General features: G+C 46.4%; 1 protein-coding gene across 2 annotated transcripts in view; it reads right to left on the reverse strand.

Annotated features, from left to right (window-relative positions):
- LOC134336961 (ciliary microtubule inner protein 1-like) overlaps positions 1-25,925 on the reverse strand; it is a 159,614-nt gene that overhangs the window by 48,049 nt on the left and 85,640 nt on the right. The window lies entirely within an intron of this gene.

The following is a 25,925-nucleotide window of genomic DNA, read 5'->3' on the forward strand; positions in this document are numbered from 1 at the left end:
CACTGCTCCAAATACAGCTCAAACACTGCTCCAATCACAGCTCACACACTGCTCCAAATACAGACCAAACACTGCTCCAAACACAGCTCACACACTGCTCCAAATACAGACTAAATACTGCTCCAAACACAGAACAAACACTGCTCCAAATACAGACCAAGCACTGCTCCAAACACAGAACAAGTACACTGTTCCAAACACAGCTCACACACTGCTCCAATCACAGCTCACACACTGCTCCAAATACAGACCAAACACTGCTCCAAACACAGAACAAACACTGCTCCAAACACAGAACAAATACACTGTTCCAAACACAGCTCACACACTGCTCCAAATACAGACCAAACACTGCTCCAAACACAGGTCACACACTGCTCCAAATACAGACCAAATACTGCTCCAAACACAGAACAAACACTGCTCCAAATACAGACCAAACACTGCTCCAAACACAGAACAAATACACTGTTCCAAACACAGCTCACACACTGCTCCAAATACAGACCAAGCACTGCTCCAAACACAGAACAAGTACACTGTTCCAAACACAGCTCACACACTGCTCCAATCACAGCTCACACACTGCTCCAAATACAGGTCACACACTGCTCCAAACACAGCTCACACACTGCTCCAAATACAGACCAAATACTGCTCCAAACACAGAACAAACACTGCTCCAAACACAGAACAAATACACTGTTCCAAACACAGCTCACACACTGCTCCAAATACAGACCAAACACTGTTCCAAACACAGCTCACACACTGCTCCAAATACAGACCAAACACTGTTCCAAACACAGCTCACACACTGCTCCAAACACAGTTCACACACTGCTCCTAACATGCTGCAAACACAGCTCACACACTGCTCCAAATACAGACCAAACACTGTTCCAAACACAGCTCACACACTGCTCCAAACACAGTTCACACACTGCTCCTAACATGCTGCAAACACAGCTCAAACACTGCTCTAAACACAGAACAATTAGACTGCTCCACATACGAGGGGTGATTGATAAGTTTATGGCCTAAGGTAGAAGGAGTCAATTTTAGAAAACCTATCACATTTATTTTTCAACATAGTCCCCTCCTACATGTACACACTTAGTCCAGTGGTCGTGGAGCATACGGATCCCTTCTTTGTAGAAGTGGTCCACAGCAGGGGTGATTGATAAGCTTGTGGTCTAGGGTAGAAGGAGATGAGTTATTAACTTCAAACTTTCTGCATTATCACTCAAAGAGTTGAACTGCATGTGCATGTAATGAGAGCGTCTTGGACCTCCAGGTGGTCCACAGCGGTGTGATTGATAAGTTCGTGACCTAAAGTAGAAGGAGATGAGTTATACAGCTCTTGTTACATACACATGCAGTTCAACTCTGAGTGAAGTTTCTCCTCATCTGCTTCTACCTTGGGCCACAAACTTATCAATCACCCCTGCTGTGGACCACCTGGAGGTCCAAGACGCTCTTGTTACATGCACGTGCAGTTCAACTCTTTGAGTGATTACACAGAAAGTTTGAAGTTAATAACTCATCTCCCTCTACCTTAGGCCACGAACTTATCAATTACCCCTGCTGTGGACCACTTCTACAAAGAAGGGATCCGTATGCTCCACGACCACTGGACTAAGTCTGTAAATGTAGGAAAAATAAATGTGCTAGGTTTTCTAAAATTGACTCCTTCTACCTTAGGCCACAAACTTATCAATCACCCCTAGTACAGCCCAAACACAGCTCACACACTGCTCCAAACACAACTCACATGTTGCTGCAAATAGTCCAAACACAGACCAAATACAGCCCACACTCTGCTGCAAACACAGACCAACCAGAGCTCCAAACACAGTTCACCGCTCCAAATACAGACCACCATCATAAAATGTAACAGATTTTAATTGGACAATGGCTAGGGAGAGAGTGTGTAATGGAAAGAACAATGTGGAGGACTAGGATGGTAGTTAGGAAAGGTTAACTGACAAAGGATGATAAAATCTGACAAAGGGCGATGACGTGAGCAACCAGGACTCGAAAGGAAACAAAGGATGGAGCTTAAAGAGTAGAAATGGAACCAGTGCTATCATTAGCAACACTGATAGGCACATGAACAGGTAGAAACATAGGGAGATGGACCATGCACAGGCAGACGGGATTAATTAAATTTGGTTGGCATGGATATTGTGGATCGATAGGCCTGTCCCAATGCTGTACTATTGAACGCCATATTACCCAGATAATAGCTGTCCTAAAAAATGAAACCAGGCGTAGTGATGAAAAGCTGTCGAACTCTTGGCAGAGGGAGAGATGTTGTGCCTAATACTGAGTGTGAAACCAACTTTGGATATTATGTTCAATCAGATTCTCCTGTCACTGCTCCAGGCTCCTGATGATACAAGTTTTGCTTGCTCAACCATTCCTTATCAGATACCCCTCCATTCCAGATATCAGTTGAAACAACCTTCTCTGAAGTGTTCCAATACACTATTATATTGAGTCTAAGAGTTTTCAGTCTCATCCAGAACCTGAATGATTCTTTTCTGAACAAAACACACAAAATGCTGGAGGAACTCAGCAGGCCAGGCAGCTTCTCTGGAAAAGAGGACTGTCGACATTCCGGGCCGAGACCCTTCTCCAGTCCGGCTGAATGTTTCTCAGCATGAAATGTTAACTGTACTCTTTTCCATAGATGCTGCCTGACCTGCTGAGTTCCTCCAGCATTTTGTGTGTGTTGCTTGGATTCCCAGCACCTGCAGATTCTCTTTTGCTTGTGTTTATTTTCTGAAGAATTTTTGTGTGACAGCTCAACAGTGGACTGATTTCAGCGAGGGGAGATTCAGATTTATTTATCACATGTACATCAAAACATGCATCATTTGAGTTAAGAACCAGCACACCTAAGGGTGTGCTAGGGGCAGCCTCCAGGCGTCGCCACACGTTCTGGTGCCAACATAGCATGGCCACAAGGCATGATGGGAAGTGCGGAAACAATGAGTTCTTCAGTAAGAGGATCTTTTCAAATTGTTTCACCACACTCCCCCTCACCCCGATTGTTTGAGCCTTCCCCCATAGTTCAGTCCGTGCACTGTCACAGAAGATCTAAAGACAAGCACACGACACACAACCGGTCAGGAAGTCCACCTGTTAGGGCTGTGACGAAAGAGGGTTACAAAAGCACACATAGACTAAGATGTTAACTGTCCTGTGCTAGCACCAGTGGGATCAACAGTTGATCTGCCACCTGTCTTCAGGAGAGAGAGATAAGTAAGACAATGGAGCAGCATTTGGAAATGTTAATGAAGAGACGAGAGAGTTTAAGGGAAGGAGACACCAGTCTGAATATTGTCGAAACTGGCTTCTTTTGAACCCTGAACTGTTTGAAGTGCGATGGACAGGCGATACCCCAGCAGGGGGATAAAAAGGGGCAGGTTCGCTTAGACACGACACACGACTCTACGAGGTAACGAGACCCTGAAAGCGGTGTGCCCCTCCCCCCACTAGTTGGTGGGAGTTGTTGGAGGTCTGGTCACGGGACCAGCCATAGACGCACAGGGTAAAAAGGTGCGGATCGGTGGGAACCTGGTGTGTGTGTCCACCCTTGCCTGGGTGCTGGGTTCACCGCAGAAGAATGATCGTATTGGGAACGGAGGGGTCACAGTCGGTGACCTCAGAAGACATTACCAAGGACTCGGCCGAAAGTTAACTGCGAGGAATATCGAAGGTCTGTGTGGAATCCGTTTTGAATATTCATTTGCTTTCGCTCTCTCTCCTTTTCCCCGCCCAACGGCACAACAGCGATTACTGTGAACTGAACTGAACTCAATTGAACTGAACTTTGCGTCACTTGAAACTGGTCATTTACCCCTAGACTGCGATAGAGCTTGATTGATCCTATTATCCTAGTTCTGTGTACATGTGTGTTTATTCATTGCTGAACTGTTGCATTTATTATCCTTGTGATTAGAGTACTGTGTTGCTTATTTCTTTAATAAAACTTTCTTAGCTCCAGTAATCCAGACTCCAACTGAGTTGTCCATTTCTGCTGGTTTGGCAACCCAGTTATGGGGTACGTAACAGGGCATATTCTGGAGTTAGGATAGATAGCAAATGTTAGCCTTTCTGAGTTTATTGTAACATCCCACACCTCCACTGGGAACCAATGACTTGAATATCAAGTAACATCATGAACTAGAAACAAGAAGAAACCGTCTATTCTGGAAGTGAATAAAGGAGCCTTTACTTTCACTGGCAGTAAATGTGTTGATACAGTAACCATGTGGGACCTGGAGGAGGCTCATTTGAAGCACTAACTTTAGCATAAGGGCTTTGAACAAAGGGGCTTATATCTGTCCCCGTGGGTTGTCTGCGATGCTAAGTTGAATTGAAGTTAAGCAAACTGATCTGGCCCAGGACAGATCCTCTGAAATGGTAACACTGAGGAATTTAAAGTTGCTGACCCTCTCCATCTCTGAACCCCCGATGAGGACTGGCTCATGGACTTCTCGTTTCCTCCTCCTGAGGTCAATAATCAGCTCCACGGTCTTGCTGACATTAAGTGAGAGGTTGGTGTTGTGGCACCACTTGGCCAGATTTTCAATCTCTCTCCTACATATATATAAAAAAAACGCTCAACATATATTTTAAGGCAAACAGAAATCCAGCAAGAAAAGTGATCCAGCTGTGGATAGAATCGCATTTGACCAGGGAGAAACATAGCCAAAAAAGCAATTAGGCCAGTGATTGGAAAAATGTGATAATTACAACATAGAACAAAGAGCACGGAACACAGAATGTGGAACAGTACAGGAACAGGCCCTTTGGCTCATGGTGCCGTGTGAAACTCATTAAATTAGTCATTTAAAGCCTACTAAATTAGTCCCTTCTCCTTACATATAGCCCTTGATTCTCTACACATTCATGTGCCCATCTAAGAGTTTCTTAAACCCCTCTCTCACATCTGCCTTCACCACCACCCCCTTACTCTTGGTGTAAAAACATTTGCCCTGCAGATCTCTTTTAAACTTAATTCCCTCAGCTTAAATACGTGCTCTCTAACTTTAGACATTTTAACTCTGCAAAAATGTTAACATCTATGCCTCTCATATTCATATGCACTTCTATCATGACTCCTCTCAGCCTCCTCTGCTTCAGAGAACACACCCTGTTTTCTTGGAGGAACTACACGTTATATTCCGTCTGGGTAGCCTCCAACCTGATGGCATGAACATCGACTTCCCTAACTTCCGCTAATGCCCCACCTCCCCCTCGTACCCCATCCGTTATTTATTTATATACACACATTCTTTCTCTCTCTCTCCTTTTTCTCCCTCTGTCCCCCTCACTATACCCCTTGCCCATCCTCTGGTTTTTCCCCCCTCCCCCTTTCTTTCTCCCTAGGCCTCCTGTCCCATGATCCTCTCATATCCCCTTTTGCCAATCACCTGTCCAGCTCTTAGCTCCATCCCTCCCCCTCCTGTCTTCTCCTATCATTTCAGATCTACCTCTCACCCTCCCACTTTCAAATCTCTTACTAGCTCTTCTTTCAGTTAGTCCTGATGAAGGGTCTCGGCCTGAAACATCGACTGTACCTCTTCCTATAGATGCTGCCTGGCCTGCTCGCTCACCAGCAACTTTTATGTGCGTTGCTTGAAATTCCAGCATCTGTAGATTTCCTTGTGTTTGCCTCTTTGTTCAACCTTTCCTTATTGCACACGCTCTTTAACCCGGCAGCATCTTGGTAAACCTCTACAAAGCCTTGAAGGCACTAGAGAGGGTGGGTGTGGAGAGGCTGTTTCCTCTGGTGGGGGTATCCAGAATTAGAGGGCACAACCTCAGAACTGAAAGGCAACCCTTTAGAACAGAGGTAAGGAGGAATTTTTTTTTAGCCAGAGAATAGTAAATCTATGGAGTGCTCTGTCACAGACTGTGTGGAGGCCAAGTCGGTGCAAGTCCAAGATCGCTTCCTGATCAGTCAGGGCATCAAAGGATATGGTGAGAAGGCAAGGGATATGGGATCCGGGATCCACCATGATGGAATGGCGGAGTAGGCTCGATGGGCTGAATGGCCTAATTATGCTCCTATGGCTTATGGATATCCTTCCTCTAATGAATAACCAGAACTGAATGAAATGCTTCAGATGCAGCCTAATTGGAGTTTTATAAAGCTACAGCATAACTTCTCAGCTCTTGAAATTAATTCCTTAACCAATAAAGGGAAGCATGGCATATGCCTTCTTCACCCCGCTATTAAATTGTGCAGCCGCTTTCAGGGACCTCAAGATCCCTCGGTACATCAGTACTGGTGAGGGTGTTGCCATTACTGCCTCCTTACATTTGACCTCACAAAGTGGATAATAGGCAACTCTCCCCCGCAGCAGAGATGTCTGAAACTAGTGAGTGTAGGCTTACAGTAAGGGATGAAGTGGTTTAGAGCAGATCTGAGGAAGAATTTATTCACCAAGAAGGTGGTGAGAATCTGAAATGCAGTGCCTGGGGAGGTAGACACTGTCACAACATTTAAGAAGTATTCAGATGTGCACGTGTGTAGCCAAGGCATAGACCACAGATGGCTGTGGACCAAGTGCTGGTACGTGGAGCTAGTAAATGGGTACCTGATGGGCCGAAGGGCCTGTCTCTGTGTGGATGACCAGACTGGCCTCAGAGGCTCACAATCACCACTGAGCCACGGGAAACGAGAAGGATCAGAACCGATAGACAATAAAGTACAAAGCCAGTGACGAGGGGCTGAGATGGTCATCTACTGGTAGTGGTGTTGACTTATGATTGTCACAAAGACCATGACAAGTTTCTGCTTGCCTGTCATCCTGTCAGATCATGCGGCACATAAAGGACTTCGAGGTAGCAAAACGAAAACAGAATGCAAAGCGCAGTTACAGAGAAAGTGCAAGTGGACAAATAAAGCGTAAGGGCCACGATGATACAACAGCAACCCCCAAACAGTAGTAAGGATGTGGCTTATGAATTGCAGTGGGAGATAGGAAATGCATGTCAAAAGGACAATGTTACAATAGTCATGGGGGATTTCAATATGCAGGTAGATTGGGAAAATAAGGTTGATGATGGAGGGGGAATTTCTAGAGTGCCCATGAGATGGTTTTTTTAGGGCATCTTGTGGTTGAACCCACTAGGGGATCAGCTATTCTGGATTGGGTGTTGTGCAAAGAACCAGAACTGATTAGAGACCTTAAGGTAAAAGAACTCTTGGAGGAAGTGATATGATCATAATACGATCGAATTTACCCTGAAATTTGAGAAGGAAAAGCTAAAGTCTGATGTATCAGTATTACAGTGGAGTAAAGGGAAATACAGAGCCATGAGAGAGGAGTTGGCCAGAATCGATTGGAAACTAACACTGGCAGGGATGACAGCAGAGCAGCAATGGCTGGAATTTCTAGAAACAATTCAGAAGGCAAGAGACATATACATCCCACAGTGGAAGAAGTATTCTAAAGGAAAGATGACACAACCGTGGTTAATAAGAGAAATCAAAGCCCACATAAAAGCCAAAGAAAAGGCATATAATAGAGCAAAAATTAATGGGAAGTTAGAGAATTGGGAAGCTTTCAAAAACCAACAGAAGGCAACAAAAAAAGTCATTAAGAAGATAGAGATGGAATACAAAAATAAGCTAGCCAATAATATTGAAAGTTTCTTCAGATAGATAAAGTGTAAAAGAGAAACGAGAGTGGAAATTGGACCACTGGAAAATGATACCGGGGATAATGAAATGGCGTATGAACTGAATAAGTATTTTGTGTCAATCTTCACTGTGGAAGACACTAGCAGTATGGTGGAAGCTCTAAGTGTCAGGGGTCATGAAGTGTGTGAAGTTACCATAACTAGAGAGAAGGTTCTTGGAAAACTGAAAGGTCTGAAGGTAGATAAGTCACTTGGACCAGATGGTGTACACTCCAGTGTTCTGAAAGAGGTGCCTGAAGAGATTGTGGAGGCATTAGTAATGATCTTCCAAGGATCGCTAGATTCTGGAATGGTTCAGGAGGACTGGAAAATTGCAAATGTCACTCCACTCTTTAAGAAGGGAGAGAAGTAGAAGCTATAGACCAGCTAGTCTGACCTCAATAGTTGGGAAGATGTTGGAGTCAATAATTAAGTATGAGATCTCAGAATACTTGGAGGCACATGATAAAATTAGCTGTAGTCAGCATGGTTTCCTCAAGGGAAAATTTTGCCTGACAAATCTGTTGGAATTCTTTGAAGAAATAACAAGCAGGATAGACAAAGGAGAATTCATTGATGTTGTGTATTTGGATTTTCAGAAAGCGTTTGACAAGGTGTCACACATGAGGCTGCTTAACAAGTCATGATATGACGGGGAAGATTCTAGCACGGATAAAGCAGTGGCTGATTGGCAGGAGGCAAAGAGTGGGAATAAAGGGAGACTTTTCTGGTTGTCTGCTGGTGACTAGTGGTGATCCACAGGGGTCTGTGTTAGGACTCATTCGTTTTATGTTATATGTCAATGATTTGGATGATGAAATTGATGGCTTTGTTGCAAAGTTTGCAGACCATCTGAAGATAAGTGGCAGGGTAGGTAGTTTTGAGGAAGTAGAGAGGCTACAGGACAGACAGATTAGGAGAATGGGCAAAGAAATGACAGATGGAATATAGTATCGGGAAGTGTTTGGTCGTGTACTTCGGTAGAAGATATGAAAGGGTTGTCTATTTTCTAAGTGGAGAGAAAATACTAAAAACTGAGATGCAAAGGGACTTGGGAATCCTTGTGCAGGATTCCCTGAAGGCTAATTTGCAGGTTGTGGTGAGGAAGGCAAATGCAATGGTAGCATTCATTTCAAGAGGACTGGAATATAAGAACAAGGATGTAATGTTGAGATTTTATAAAGCACAGGTGAGGCTTCATTTGGAGTATTGTGAGCAGTTTTGGGCCCCTTATCTAAGAAAGGATGTGCTGAAACTGGAGACGGTTCAATGGAGATTCACAAAAACGATTCCAGGATTGAATGGCTTGTCGTATGAAGAGTGTTTGATGGCTCTGGGTCTGTATTCATTGGAATTCAGAAGAATGAGGGGTGACCCCATTGAAACCTATCGAATGGTGAAAGGTGTTGATGTGGTGGGAGAGTCTAAGACCAGAGGATTCAGCCTCAGAATAGAGGGGTGTCCTTTTAGAACGGGGATGAGGAGGAATTTCTTTAGCCAGGGAGTGGTGAATCTGTGGAAATCAGGCAGCTGTGGAGGCCAAGTCTTAACGTATATTTAAGGCAGAGGTTGATAGTTTCTTGCTTGGTCAGGGCATGAAGAGATACAGGGAGAAGGCAGGAAGTTGGGTCTGAGAGGGAAAATTGGATCAGCCATGATGAAATTGCGGAGCAGTCTTGAAGGGCCAAATGGCCTAATTCTGCTCCTATATCTTATGGTCTTATGGTCTTATGAGAGTATAAGAGTCTGATAACTGGAAGGTAGAAGCAGTCATTGAAACCGGTGGCATAAGCTCTAAGGCTTTTGAACGTTCTATTTGACAGGAGAGGGGAGAAGAGAAAATGACTAGGGTTGGTGGGCTCCTGGATTATGTTGACTACCTTTCTGAGGCACTGGGAAATGCAGACAAAGTTATTGGGGGGGGGGCGGGGTAGGCTCTTTTTGTGACAGCCTGGGCTGGGTTCACAATTCTGCAATTTCTTGTGGACTTGGGCAGAACAGTTGCCATACCAAGCTATACTGTCCAGATGCAAAGCTTTCTGTTGTGCTTATGTACCGATTGGTAAGAATCTTCAGGAATATGCCCAATTTCCTTAGCTGAATCTTGGTGTGCTTTCTTGACCACAGCATCTATGTGTTAGACCACAACAAATTGCTGGTGATACTTACACCTATTATCTTCACCTTAACACCATTAATGGACAGTTATATGGGAGCTTGCATCTCCTGATTAGAGGGGCAGCCTCCCAGTTTAACACTTCCTGCAGAGTTGTCTGCCTAACACTGCAGCAAAGGAACATGGGCAGCTTGATCACATGACATTTTGTCTCACAACAGAGATTACCACAGTGCTGTTAGTCTGTCATTGCACTTTGTGTTCAGGCCACTGGACAAGGTGTTGAAAATACCTCACAACTTATATATCTAATTCCGACATCAGTGTGTTACAGCTCCATCTTCAGCCTTGTACATAAGGCAATTCAGTATCTAACAATTTCTCCAAAAGCAATCGCTAAAATTACAAAAGCTTCTCCAGCCTTTTTGTCAGGGCCGGCCGTGAAGCAATTAGATTCACATTGAGACATTGCTAACTGCAACTCAAGATACAAATCAAATTGAAGAAGATATTCGAGAGGGGCAGAGAGAATGAATATTAATTACCTTCCTGCAGCGTGGCTGCAGCTGCCTCTGCCAGGAACAGTAACATTGCTGCCCATTCTCCAGTGTAGGGCTGTGTCACACAGCACAGATGTAAGCTATTCAGGTCAGTGAGCTGCACAGTTTGCCCTGCTGATCTTTAGCCTTCAGATCATGGAGACAATTGAACAGGCACATGTATAAGGAAAGACTTGGAGTGATGTGAGACAAATGTAGGCAGATGGGAATGTTTGTTGGCATGGACCAGATGGGCCGAAGATCTTTGTTTCCTTGCTGTATGAATTTGTGACTCTTGATCTTCATCCATTTCAAACATTCAAAAAGTTGTTTTTATTAAAGCTGCTTCCATCACTCTGGCTCATTGCAACAACTGGTTTTCTGCAGGGTTTTCGGGAGGCTCGGCGAACTCTTTACTCTCAGGACCCCTGAGAGTCCTGCTCTTATCTCTGTCCCGAGTCAGGTGAAAGGACAATCAAAATCCAGTCATGTTGATGTGGGTCAAGGGTTCTTATGGGTCAGCCTTTCACTGCAGGTTAGCTTTTCCAAAGAACTGAAAACCATCAGAATCGGAATCAGCAAACACGAGGAATTCTGCAGAGGCTGGAAATTCAAGCAACACACATCAAAGTTGCTGGTGAACGCAGCAGGCCAGGCAGCTTCTCTAGGAAGAGGTACAGTCGACATTTCGGGTCGAGACCCTTTGTCAGGACTTAGAATCGGAATCAGAAACAGAATCAGGTTTATTATCACTGACATACTGTATGTCGTGAAATTTGTAGTTTTGCAGCAGCAGTATATAAAATATACTATGAATTACAAGATATATATATAATAAGTAGTACAAAATGAGAACAAAAATAGTGAGGTAGTGTTGACAGGATCATTGACTGTTCAGAAAGCTGACGGCGGAGGGGAAGAAGCTCCCAAAAAGTAAAACTGGGCTTCCACAGGAAACCTTTGTTTAGGAAAGATAAATTTTATATTCCAAAGCACAGTGGGGGCATTGGTATGCTCTGGCCTGCTAGTCCCATGACATAAACAATATGGTTATTTACCCTCATCTTGACCAATAGAAATGGATGTAACTGGAGATAAGGTTCTCCCAAGCTTTGCCCTCAGGCTCCCTGTCCGGGATGGGGAGAACTATGAAAGCTAACCCATTCAGGAATCAAACAACAGTGGTGTTCTGGTACGTGTTTCTTGAAGGGACATTATTGCTGAGTCACTTGAACTTTTCAAGACTGGGTTCAATATCTTTCAGTTGAGTGAAGACATGAAGTAAAAGTGGATGCAGATTACTCACAGAACAGAGAACCGCCCCAGGAACAGACCCTTTGGCCCATGATGTTTGTGCCAAACATTCTGCCAATTTGAACAAAGTCTCTCCGACCTGCACATGATCCACACCTTTATTCCATGCACCTTGGTGTGCCTGTAAAAAGCGTCAAACACCGCAATTATATCTGCTTCCTCCGCTACCCTGGCAGTCCATTTCAGACCCCTACTGCTTGCCGCACAAATCTCCCTTAAGCTTTCCCTCTCTCACCTTAAATGCATGTTCTCTATCATTTGACATTTTACCCTGACAAAAAGATTCAGGCTGTCCACCCTGTCGCTGTCCGAGGAAAAAAGATTCTGACCGCCTATCTAATTTTAACACTTCTATCAGGCCTTTCCTCAGCTCCGACTGCACCAGAGAACACAGCCCAAGATTGTTCAACCTCTCTTTATATCCCCAATATCCTCAAATCTGGTTGGTTGGCTGATAAACTTCTGCACCCTCTCCAAAACCTCTGCATCCATCCTGCAATGGGATGATCAGAATTTTGGACCATACAAAAAGTTCTGTTTTGTTATTTCAAAAATATACTTCATTGATAAAAACATATACAGCAAATACAATACAATCAGTACTGTACGTCTTTTCTTACCATCACTGTGTCACCAACTGACACAAAGCAGCAAAACTCCTCCTAGTTTCTCTTCAAACAATACATCCAAGATATGTTTAAGGGGCTGTTACACAGGACCCAGAGCCACAGTTTCCAGTGATGGCAAGACCCTGGTCAAATGAGCTTGGTTTGAAAGGCCCCTGTTCCCATGATTCTGACATGTCCCCAGGTATGTCATTGCCAATGCAACGGGCCAGGTTAAGTTCAAAACGGAGTACACGGGAAAGGAAATAACACATATCTTGCCAGTATTGTAAACCTTTCTCCATAGTGCTTTCAATAAAGAAAACTTTTGTTTTAATTTCACAAGTTTTGCAGTGGAATGAACTTGGAGACAGATGAGATTATTGAACGAGTGAGCTATGCAACAAAGTGACATCCCTCACTGAATATTCATCAGTGAATTACATTAACAAAGTGAGATCTCACTGGCTGACACTGACACAAGTGAAATATTCTGCTTCCATCACAACCCATCAATTATTTGAGCAATTGTAAATTATTCACCAGCAATGTGAATCAGAATATTGTAACGTTAAATATTTTAAGGTATTCACACCAAACAGCTGTTAAACTGAAAACACAATGCGTTCTGTTTGGCTTAAGGTAGTTGCCTTTCTCAGGGAATAATGATTAGCTGACTTACTTCCATAGAGCATGATATTAAGATGCGTTAGCAGATGGTAAATGTATGTTTCAAAGAGGAAACTGAGCTCTTGCACACTGAGACATTATTTAACAATTGACTAATTATTGGTGGGGTATTTCCTCCTGCGGTCACGGAATCTCCTGGGACAAGTCATCCCCAGGGACTGGCAATGTCCTCCTGGGGCAGGAAACCTCTTCCTAGGATAAGGTATATCCTGGGGCCAGCATTCTCCTCTTGGCACAGCATACCTCCTCAGGGTCACGGTATCTCCTGGGACGAGGGCATTCCCAGGGACTGGCAATTTCCTTTGGGACAGAATGGCCTCCTCCTGGGACAGGCCTCCTCCTCTTCTGATAGGCCACCTCCTTCTGGGACAGTGCACCTCCTCTTGGGGCAAGGCACCTCCTGGATAGGTAATCTCCTCCTGACTCAGTGGATCTCCTCCTAGGACAGAAAACCCCTCTCCTGGGATAGGATATCACCACCTGGGAAAGGGCACTTTTTCCTGTGGACCAGTGTACTTCTTCCTGGAACAGGTTAATCTCTCCTGGGACATAATCACCTCCTCTTGAGCTACAGCATCTCCTGGGACAGGAAATTTCCTCATTCAGGGCATCTCTTGGGATGAGACATCTTCTTCTATGGGCGGGGTATAACCTCCTGGGACAGGAGACATCCTCGTCAGACTAGGTATTTCCCTTTGGGACAGGTATCTCCCCCCGGGGACAAGGTATTTCAACTCTGGTACAAGGTATATCCCCTGGAACAATGTACAGTACCTCCCCTGGGACAATGTACCTCTTCCTGAGATAAAATATTTACCCTAGGGTGTCTCCCTGTGGGGCAGAGTACTTCCCCAACGAGAGGGTATTTTTCCCAGGGATAAGGTGTCTCCCTCTGGGACAGGGTATCTTCCCAAGGACAAGATACCTCGTTCTGGGACAAGATGTCTATGCTTGGGACAGGGTATCTTCCCCTGGGCTAAGGGATCTCCCTGGGACAAGATATCTAGGGGACCTCCTCCTGTGGTCTTCCAGCACCCTGCAGTGTAACCAGCAGAGACCTCACATTGATCCTGAGGCCATTGGATTAAAGGTTTGGGTAATTTTTGGATAATTCTCATCCAACATTTGCCTTCTGTGGGTTGATTCAGTAACTGAGGGTTGGGGACAGTTTGTGTTCTGTTCCCTCATAAGTTCCAATGAGGCCAGCACCAGCTTCATCGTGGACTCAGTTATTGGAGCCCACAATGTCTGTGCTGACCATGACGCCAAATTAAACTACATCTCTCCTACCTGCACATGATCAATATTCCTCTATTCCTTGTATATTTACTTGCCTTTTGAATAGCCTCTCAACTACCACTATCAAACCTACTTCCACCACAACCCCTGGAGGTGCATTCCAGGCACCCACTGCTTTCTGCGTAAAAAGCTTGCTTCACGCATCTTCTTTAAGCTTTGCCTCTCATCCCATGGCATTTCTGCCTCTGTCTGTCTAATTGTATATCAGGTCACCACCCAGCTTCTGTCGCTCCAGAGAAACCGACCCAAGCTTGACCTACTTCTCCTTCCGGCTGATACTCTCTATCTAGGCAGCGTCCTGTTTGTCCTCTTCTGAACCCTTTCCAAAGCCTCCACATCCTTCCTGTAACCTGCTGGCCTTGAGCATGAGACGTGATTTGGTGGAGGTGTATAAGACCATAAAACCATAAGATTATAGGAGCAGAAGTAGACCATTCCACCCATCGAGTCTGCTCTGCTATTCAATCATGGGCTGATGCAATTCTTCCAGTCATCCCCACTCCCCTGCTTTCACTCCATACTCTTTGATGCCCGGCTAATCAAGAACTTATCTATCTCTGCCTTAAATGCACCCAATGACTTGGCCTCCACAGCCACTCATGGAAACAAATTCCACAGATTTACCACCCTCTGACTAAAGCAATTTCTCAGCATCTCAGTCCTAAAAGAACGTCCTTTAATCCCGAAGTCATGCCCTCTTGTCCTAGAATCCCCTACCATGGGAAATAACTCTGCCATATCTAATCTGTTCAGGCCTTTTAACATTCAGATGATAAGAGGAATTGATAGAGCAGACAGCCATTGTCTTTCTTCCCAGGGTGGAAATAGCTAACAGAAGAGGCATTATTTTTAGGTGATTGGAGGGGAGAAGAGGGGGTATCACAAAGTTAGCTTTTCTTTAAGAGAGTGATGGGGGGGACTTGTTTGCCAGAGATTGTTGTTGAGGCAGGTACATTAGGGACACTTAAGAGACCCTTAACCGTAGCCATCTTGGACAATGTCTCCCATCCACTACATAATGTACTGGGTGGGCACAGGAGTACATTCAGCCAGAGACTCATTCCACCGAGATGCAACACAGAGCGTCATAGGAAGTCATTCCTGCCTGTGGCCATCAAACTTTACAACTCCTCCCTTGGAGGGTCAGACACCCTGAGCCAATAGGCTGGTCCTGGACTTATTTCCCGGCATCATTTACATATTACTATTTAACTATTTATGGTTTTATTACTATTTATTATTTGTGCTGCAACTGTAACGAAAACCAATTTCCCCCGGGATCAATAAAGTATGACTATGACTATGACTACTAAAAAGGGAAAAAGATGAGAGAAAAATGGAGGGCTATGCAGGAGGAGAGTGTCAGATTAGGTTTAAAAGAGTGCATCATCGTGGGCTGGAGGGCTGGCACTGTGCTGTACTGTTCCATGTTCTAAAGGAGATTAGTTAAGAAGATGGGTTTTTCAGTTTTCCAGAAGATGGGATGGATGCTACTGTGGGGGATTGCATCAGGAATCAAAGGCTTCAAACAATAGGGCTGCTGAGAATAAGATGGCGGGTTGGGGGGGGGGCGGATAGGCTTGGAAAGTGATCGGAGGTTGGGGGGTGGTCCTGAACACGGAGTGGAGATGGTGGCGAGGTGGGGTTTGAGGCCAGCCTCATTCTCGGACTGTGGGGTGGGGAGCAGTGGCCAGGAGGGGAGAATGGGGGAAGGAGGATTGAGAGGGAACGGAAAGTAAGTGACAGTGAGGGAGTGGGGGATTCAACAGAGAAAGTGAGAGGGCAGTAAGTGGTTGAGAGGCAAGACATTTGAAAAAGACACCTTGAGCTTGCTCCGTCTTTCAATAAGGTCATGACTGATCCAACTTTTCTCATCCATTTTCTTACCTCTCCTCCTCACCCCTTGATTTCCTCACTGATTAAAAGTCCTACCATCTCACCTTTGGTCCGATCAAAGATTCAAGCTCATAAGTACAAGAGATTCTGCAGATGTTAGAAATTCAGAGCAAACACACAGAAAATGCTGAAGGAACTCAGCAGGTCAGGCAGCACCTATGGGGAGGGGAATGAACAGTCAGATTTTCAGGCTGAGACCCTTCATCAGAAATGGAAAGGAAGGGGGAAGGAGCCTCCCTGGGGCAAAGATTGCCAAAGACACAGATACCATACTGAGAAGAAATTCTTCCTCATCTCAATCTTAAATAGGAATCCTCTTTTTCTGAGGTGGCAGTCTCTTGTTCTGAGCTCTCCTATGGGTAGAATATCCTCCTCATATTTACCCTGTCCAGTGTCCTTACAACCTTATATGTTTCAGTAAGATCACCTCTCATTCTTCTGAACTCAAATTAACTTCAGGAATACAACTCATTGGTTCTTCTGCTACGTCAGACTAACTTATCTCTTTTTCCCAGCTGTAATAAAATATTATGTTTGTTTCTCTCTCTACAGATGCTGCCTGACCTGCTGAGTGATTCCATTTTGTGTTCTTATTTCAGATTTGCAATGTATGCCGTGTTTCCTTTTCATTAAATAATTGGGTTTTCTGCTTTGGCCGTTGGTTGAGAATTAAACATCGACTGGTGCCCCAAGGAAGATGTTCCTGCTTTCCTCTGCTGGTAACATGGGACCTTTCATGTCCAATCAAGAGTTCTGTTTAGCATCTCATCTGGAAGTCAGCACATCTAACAATGCGACCCCTTTCCAAAAGTGTTTATCTAGAATGAAAAAGCAACACCTTCCAATTTAGATGGGGATAGGACATAGAACAAGGAACAGTACAGCAATCGCTGGCCATTCAGTCCATCGATGGATTCTGTCCACTGAGATGGGGATAGGACATAGAACAAGGAACAGTTCAGCAATGGCTGGCCATCCAGCCCACCACGTTATGCTGATCTTGCTCTTCCTATGTAGTATCCACATTTCTCTGTTCCCTTCCTGTGACTACAGTATCGAAAAGCCTCTTAAATTCCACCAAACTACATGCTTTCACTACAGCCTCTGGTAACTCATTCCATCTAGCACTTTGCAGAAAAAAAATTACCCCTTACATTGCCTTTAAACTTCCCTCTCTAACATCAAAAGCACATTCCACCCTGGGGAAAAAGTTCTGACTGTCTACTCTATCTATACCTCTCGTATATAAAAAAAATCTCAATCAGGTCTCCCCTTCGTCTCCAACGCTTTAGGGAGAACAATCCAAGTTTGTCCAATCTTTTCTTGTAGCTCATGCCCTCTAATCCTGACAGCACCCCGGTATACCTCTTCTGCGAGCTTGCCACTTTCTCCACATTCTTCCTATAATGGGGTGGCCAGATGTGGACACAGTAAGCCGCAGATACTTTTTGATACAGAACCAAATAGAAGGCTGGGAACATGGATACAACACAGCCTAAAGGACCAGGCAACATCCTATTTGTATCCTGAAGTCCTCTGCTCCAGAACTAGATATGGCCCAAGCTTTTCCAGTGTCAACACCAGCAACTACTTGATAATGTGGAAAATGACTTGAGAATACCCTGTCACAGACTGAAGGACAAATCTGATCCAGCCTAGTTACCTTCCAATCAATCTATTCTCAATCATCTGTAACATATTAATTAGTGGCATTGATTGTGCTATTAAGTAGTACTCACTCACTGGTAACCTGATCCCTGATGTCCATTTTGGGTTTCACCAGAACCATGTGGCTCCAGAGTTCAACACTGACTTGGTCCACAGAGCTGAATCCCAGAGATGATATGAATGTCTCTACCCTGGCATCAAGAGAGAATCTGATTAAGGAACATTGAAGTCAGTGGGCATTAAGGGGAAAGCACTCTAAAAGTTGGAGTTACGCCTCACACAAAGGCAGGTAGTTGTGGTTGTTGGACATCAATCTGCAGGACAGCCCTGCAGTGGTTCCTCATAGAAATGCGCACATACTCCCAGATCACTCTTTGTATACTCCTTAAACATTATGCCCTCCAGTTTATAACACCTCTTCTCACTATCATAAAGTAGAACACCACATCTCCAGTTACGTTTTATCTGCCAACTATCTTTCCATTCCAATAACATGTCTATAACTCTTTGATGTCCTCACCACACTTCCAAGTTTGTGTCATCTACTAATTTTAAGTTATGTCTGGTACCCCTGACTTCGAGTCCAAATCATGGGACAATCAGGAATGCAGTGTTCCAATTAACTCACCCCTGTGGAACACTCCACTGCACAGTTCCCTCTGGAGTGCAAAACCTCCTCTCTCTACTTCCCTGTTCCCTTTTACTCAGGCAATTGTCTATCCAGGCCACTGCAACTCTTTTTATTCCAAAGACTTTAAACTTGATGACAAACCTTCATTGAACACCCTTCAGAAGTCCACATGCACCACATCAGTTGCATTCACCTCATCAACCATCTCCCTTATTCAAAAACAAGAATTCACATTACTGCTAATTCTGTCACTGATGATTGTTTCTTGGATCTTACTCTCTTCTGAAGTCAAACTTTCTCTGTAGTTATTGGGTTTATTCCTTCACCACTTCTCCAACAAAGGTGTAAAAATATCAATTTTCTAATCCTTACATTTCAACTTTGGGCTATTGATATCAGAAAATTATTCTTCCAGAACATTAAACAAACTTCCTGCCCACCTTTTACTTAAACACCTATCAAATTTATTTTTAAATGTTGATATTGTTTCAGTCACCATTGAGTTGACTATTCCACAGCCTCATTACAGACTGGATTAAAGAAAATGTTTTTCCTACCTACCATCTGAACATTATATACCGTATACTCAGCCTTACATCTGTAGCTCCTCAATTGGAAACATCCCATCCCTCACAGACTGCTTCATCACTTTATAAAGTTAAATATCTTTTACAAGTGACCAGACAGTGTTCTCAGTTCTGGAGCAATCAATTTATATGAAAATAGCTTAAATAGTTTAGCTTTCAAAAAAATCGCTCAACGTTTGAATCTTGAACATGTAAAGCTGCCCTTTCAGAATGTGGCACCATAGTGCATAGGAATGATCTCTTTGGAGACAATGATTCTGACAGGTGTCCCAGTATGCAGGGAGTCACAGGAGGGTGTGGGACAAGGCTGGGGAGCAAACTGTGTGAGCAGAGTGTACCTTTTTCTCTGCCCCGTGAGAATCATTGGTGTTCACACTTGAACAGCAACTCTCTGAGCATATTGCTAGTCTCTCACATCCAACTCCCACAGTACAGCAGTTTCATCCTAATGAATCAGGACAGACGCGCTGTTGCCTTCACACAATCAGTGCCAGACTCCGCTTCGAGATATTGTAAACTATATGTCTGCAACAGTAACCCTTCCTTGTCTGCGGTGACCTAGGAGTCCAGAGCCAGGGCTTGTAACAGATATTTATCCATCAAAACAAGTCCATCCTCATTATCAGTATAGGTTCATTATTGTCAGATGTACCGAGATGCAGTGAACAGCTTTCGTTTGCATACCATCCAGTTAGATCATAAGTAGTAAAAAGGAAAGCGGAATGGTAAATACATTTTTACGGTTACGGAGAAACTGCAGTGTAGGTAGACAAACAAGGGCTACAACAAGGTGGACAGGGAGATCAAGAGTCATCTTTTAATGTATGAGAGGTCTACTCATGAGCCCAATAGCAGTGAGATAGATGCTGTCCTTGAGTTTGGTGGTGCATGTGCTTGTATTTTTGTAATTTCTATCTGGGAAGTGGAGGGTGGGGAGGATAGTGGGAGAAAAGAGAAACTCTAAGGTGGGAGAGGTCCTTGATTATGTTGGCTGCTTGTAACTTATATAAACACAAGGCAATATTTGCCAAGGGGGAGTTATGAACAGGAATTGAATCAAGAGTTTTGTGTGCACAAAACTGATGGAAGAACTTAGGACTCCTGATGCATTGTTATTTCCTTTCTTCCACAACTATTGATTGACCTGCTAAGCTCCTCCACCAGATCTTTTGTTGCTCCAGATTCCAGCATCTGCAGTCTCTTGTGCGTCCACATAAACCACCAGTCAGTAATGTGGCCTTGTTGCTATCATCAGCCTTGTTCTGATTCTGTTTTGTGTGGTTTGGAAGCAGGAGGATTGATATTGCAAACAAGTTAAAGGCAAGTTACAGGGTTCAGATAATTGGAGAACAAAATAAGAGATACACAGCAGTCTGAATAATTTTAAATTAAATTAAGCAATGTAAATCTGGATTTGATTGACAGCGACAATGGGCAGGTTTAAATAAGTAGTATTTCTGAAGTCACACTCTTTCTGTGGCACCTCCCCTAAACCTAGACAGCTATGTACTGCCTCCCCCAGATCCAGACACTTTCTACCACCTCCCCCAGACCCAGACATCCATCTACCACCTCCCCCAGACTCAGACATCCATCTACAATGACTCCCAAACCCAAATATCTGTCTACCACCTCTCCCAGACCTAGACATCTGTCTACCACCTCCCCCGGACCCAGACATCTGTCTACCACCTCCCCCAGACCCAGACATCCATCTACCACCTCCTCCAGGCCCAGACATCTGTCTACCACCTTCCCCAGACCCAGACATCCATCTACCACCTCCCCAGACCCAGACATCCATCTACCACCTCCCCCAGATCCAGACATCCATCTACCACCTCTCCCAGACCCAGACATCTGTCTACCACCTCCCCCAGACCCAGACATCCCTCAACCACCTCCCCCAGACTCAGACATCCATCTACCACCTCCCCCAGACCCAGACATCCATCTACCACCTCCCCCAGACCCAGACATCTGTTTACCACCTCCCCCAGACCCAGACATCCATCTACCACCGCCCCCAGACCCAGACATCCATCTACCACCTCCCCCAGACCCAGACACCCATCTACCACCTCCTCCAGACCCAGACATCCGCCTAACACCTCCCCCAGACCCAGACATCCATCTACCACCTCCCCCAGACCCAGACATCCATCTACCACCTCCCCCAGACCCAGACATCCATCTACCACCTCCCCCAGACCCAGACATCTGTTTACCACCTCCCCCAGACCCAGACATCCATCTACCACCTCCCCCAGACCCAGACATCCATCTACCACCTCCTCCAGACCCAGACATCTGTCTACCACCTCCCCCAGACCCAGACATCCATCTACCACCTCCCCAGACCCAGACATCCATCTACCACCTCCCCCAGATCCAGACATCCATCTACCACCTCCTCCAGACCCAGACATCCATCCACCACCTTCCCCAGACCCAGACATCTGCTTACCACCTCCGCCAGACCCAGACATCCATCTACCACCTCCCCCAGACTCAGACATCCATCTACCACCTCCCCCAGACCCAGACATCTGTTTACCACCTCCCCCAGACCCAGACATCTGTTTACCACCTCCCCCAGACCCAGACATCCATCTACCACCTCCCCAGACCCAGACATCCATCTACCACCTCCCCCAGACCCAGACATCTGTCTACCACCTCCTCCAGACCCAGACATCTATCTACCACCTCCCCCAGACCCAGACATCCATCTACCACCTCCCCCAGACCCAGACATCCATCTACCACCTCCCCCAGACCCAGACATCCATCTACCACCTCCCCCAGACCCAGACACCCATCTACCACCTCCTCCAGACCCAGACATCTGTCTACCACCTCCCCCAGACCCAGACATCCATCTACCACCTCCCCAGACCCAGACATCCATCTACCACCTCCCCCAGATCCAGACATCCATCTACCACCTCACCCAGACCCAGACATCTGCTTACCACCTCCCCCAGACCCAGACATCTGTCTACCACCTCCATCTACCACCTCCCCCAGACCCAGACATCTGCTTACCACCTCCCTCTGACCCAGACATCCATCTACCACCTCCCCCAGACCCAGACATCCATCTACCAGCTCCCCCAGATCCAGACATCCATCTGTCACCTCCCCCAGATCCAGACATCCATCTGCCACCTCCCCCAGACCCAGACATCTGCTTACCACCTTCCCCAGACCCAGACATCCATCTATCACCTCCCCCAGACCCAGACATCTGTCTACCACCGCCCCCAGACCCAGACATCCGTCTACCACCTCCCCTAGACCCAGACATCCATCTACCACCTCCCCCAGACCCAGACATCCGTCTATCACCTCCCCCAGACCCAGACATCTATCTACCACCTCCCCAGACCCAGACATCTGTCTACCACCTCCCCCAGTCCCAGACATCCATCTACCACCTCCCCCAGACCCAGACATCTGTCTATCACCTCCCCAGACCCAGACATCTGTCTACCACCTCCTCCAGACCCAGACATCTATCTACCACCTCCCCCAGACCCAGACATCCATCTACCACCTCCCCCAGACCCAGACATCCATCTACCACCTCCCCCAGACCCAGACATCCATCTACCACCTCCCCCAGACCCAGACACCCATCTACCACCTCCTCCAGACCCAGACATCTGTCTACCACCTCCCCAGACCCAGACATCCATCTACCACCTCCCCAGACCCAGACATCCATCTACCACCTCCCCCAGATCCAGACATCTGCTTACCACCTCCCCCAGACCCAGACATCTGCTTACCACCTCCCCCAGACCCAGACATCCGTCTACCACCTCCCCCAGACCCAGACATCCATCTACCACCTCCCCCAGACCCAGACATCTGCTTACCACCTCCCTCAGACCCAGACATCCATCTACCACCTCCCCCAGACCCAGACATCCATCTACCACCTCCCCCAGATCCAGACATCCATCTGTCACCTCCCCCAGATCCAGACATCCATCTGCCACCTCCCCCAGACCCAGACATCTGCTTACCACCTTCCCCAGACCCAGACATCCATCTACCACCTCCCCCAGACCCAGACATCCATCTACCACCTCCCCCAGACTCAGACATCCATCTACCACCTCCCCCAGACCCAGACATCTATCTACAATGACTCCCAAACCCAAATATCTGTCTACCACCTCTCCCAGACCTAGACATCTGTCTACCACCTCTCCCAGACCTAGACATCTGACTACCACCTCTCCCAGACCCAGACATCCGTCTACCACCTCCCCCAGACCCAGACATCCATCTACCACCTCCTCCAGACCCAGACATCCATCTACCACCTCCCTCAGACCCAGACATCTGTTTACCACCTCCCCCAGACCCAGACATCCATCTACCACCTCCCCCAGACCCAGACATCCATCTACCACCTCGTCCAGACCCAGACATCCATCTACCACCTCCCCAAGACCCAGACATCTGTCTATCACCTCCCCAGACCCAGACATCTGTCTACCACCTCCTCCAGACCCAGACATCCATCTACCACCTCCCCCAGATCTAGACATCCATCTACCACCTCCCCCAGACCCAGACATCCGTCTATCACCTCCCCCAGACCCAGACATCCGTCTATCACCTCCCCCAGACCCAGACATCTATCTACCACCTCCCCTAGATCCAGACATCTGTTTACCACTTCCCCCAGACCCAGACATCTGTTTACCATCTCCCCCAGACCCAGACATCCATCTACCACCTCCCCCAGACCCAGACATCTGTCTACCACCGCCCCGAGACCCAGACATCCATCTACCACCTCCCCGACCCAGACATTCATCTACCACCTCCCCCAGACCCAGACATCCGTCTACCACCTCCCCCAGACCCAGACATCCATCTACCACCTCCCCCAGATCCAGGCATCCATCTACCACCTCCCCCAGACCCAGACATCCGTCTATCACCTCCCCCAGACCCAGACATCTATCTACCACCTCCCCTAGATCCAGACATCTGTTTACCACTTCCCCCAGACCCAGACATCTGTTTACCATCTCCCCCAGACCCAGACATCCATCTACCACCTCCCCCAGACCCAGACATCTGTCTACCACCGCCCCCAGACCCAGACATCCATCTACCACCTCCCCGACCCAGACATCCATCTACCACCTTCCCCAGACCCAGACATCCGTCTACCACCTCCCCCAGACCCAGACATCCATCTACCACCTCCCCCAGATCCAGGCATCCATCTACCACCTCCCCCAGACCCAGACATCCGTCTATCACCTCCCCCAGACCCAGACATCTATCTACCACCTCCCCTAGATCCAGACATCTGTTTACCAGTTCCCCCAGACCCAGACATCCGTCTATCACCTCCCCCAGACCCAGACATCCGTCTATCACCTCCCCCAGACCCAGACATCCATCTACCACCTCCCCCAGACCCAGACATCTGTCTATCACCTCCCCCAGACCCAGACATCTATCTACCACCTCCCCCAGACCCAGACATCCATCTATCCTCTCTCCAAACTCAGCACCACCTTCCTGCTCTCTCCCCAAGTCTCACCACCCACTTGTGGTTCAAATGTCTTCCGATCTCCACTTAGAATATATTCAATGACTCTATCCCTCTTGCCAGCTCCTGGGGTAGAGAATCCCAAAGATCCACAAAACTCTGGGAAGAAATTCCACCTCACTTCTATCTGAAACGGGTGAGCCCTTGCTCCGAAACTCTGCTGCTGAGCGCTAGATACCTCCCAGCAACCGCCTTGCTGAGGCCTCTCAGGATCTTATGCATTTCAGTAGGATCACCACTTATTATTGTGAACAGGTCCATCCTGCTCAAGCTGTCTTCATTCTTTAACCCCTTCATCCCAGAAACTAACCTGGTGAACCTCCTCTGTTCTACCCCCAATGCAAGGATGTCATTCCTTTAACATGGAGACCAAAATGTCCATAATACTCCAAGAGCAGGTTCAGCATCTGTCCTGTCGAGCACCGCACACTCTTATACTCCATTGAGAAGATAGATGGAGAAGATATTGCCTCCTGCAGAAGAATTAGGAATCAGGGATGGTTGTTGAAATATGAAGGGTTCTTCACTTAGATAAGTGATTTCTTTTCTCTTGAAGGGTCACAGATCCAGGGAAAACTCTTCCTTAAAATCCCGAGGGGTCAAGTTCTTACTCAGTGGAACTGACTGAGTGTAACTAGGACCTCAGTGATGGGAATGTTGGTGTTTGTATCTTCTGCTGATAGGAGGAGGGGAGGTGAGAGAACGTCCAGGGTAAGAAGGGGTCTTTGATTATACTGGCTACTTCACTGACGCAGTGAGAAATACAGATTGAGTCTATGGAGAGGAGGTGGCTTTCCATGATGTGCCAAGCTGTGTCCAAGACTTTCTGCAGTTTGTTGCAGTCATGGGTAGAGCGGTTGCCAAAGCAAGCTGTGATACATCCACAGAGGATGGCTTTAATGTTTCAACTACATTCATTGATGAGGGTCAACAGGGATATGCTGAATTTCTATAGCTTCCTGAGGACGTAGAGCTGTTGGTGCACTTTCTTAGCCTATCCTTCCTTATGTCCGAAGGCCTTGGAGACATGATCTCGAGCTAGCAGTAGAGGGTTCTCTGGACATACTGCTGTGTGATTATGTAGCAGTGTACAGCGAATTGCTTAGCTTATATGGATATCACTAGTCATTGTGTCGTCGACTCATACAACCTCTTGGGTCACCCTGGAAGAGTCACGGTTCATACAGCCCAACTTACCTATGCCGACCAAAATACCTACCTAGGCTAGACCCACCTTCCTGCAATTGGCCCATATCCTTTTAGACCTTTCCCATCCACATACCAGGTGC

Source organism: Mobula hypostoma, chromosome 2, assembly GCF_963921235.1.
Source record: "Mobula hypostoma chromosome 2, sMobHyp1.1, whole genome shotgun sequence".
Taxonomy (NCBI): Eukaryota; Metazoa; Chordata; class Chondrichthyes; order Myliobatiformes; family Myliobatidae; genus Mobula; species Mobula hypostoma.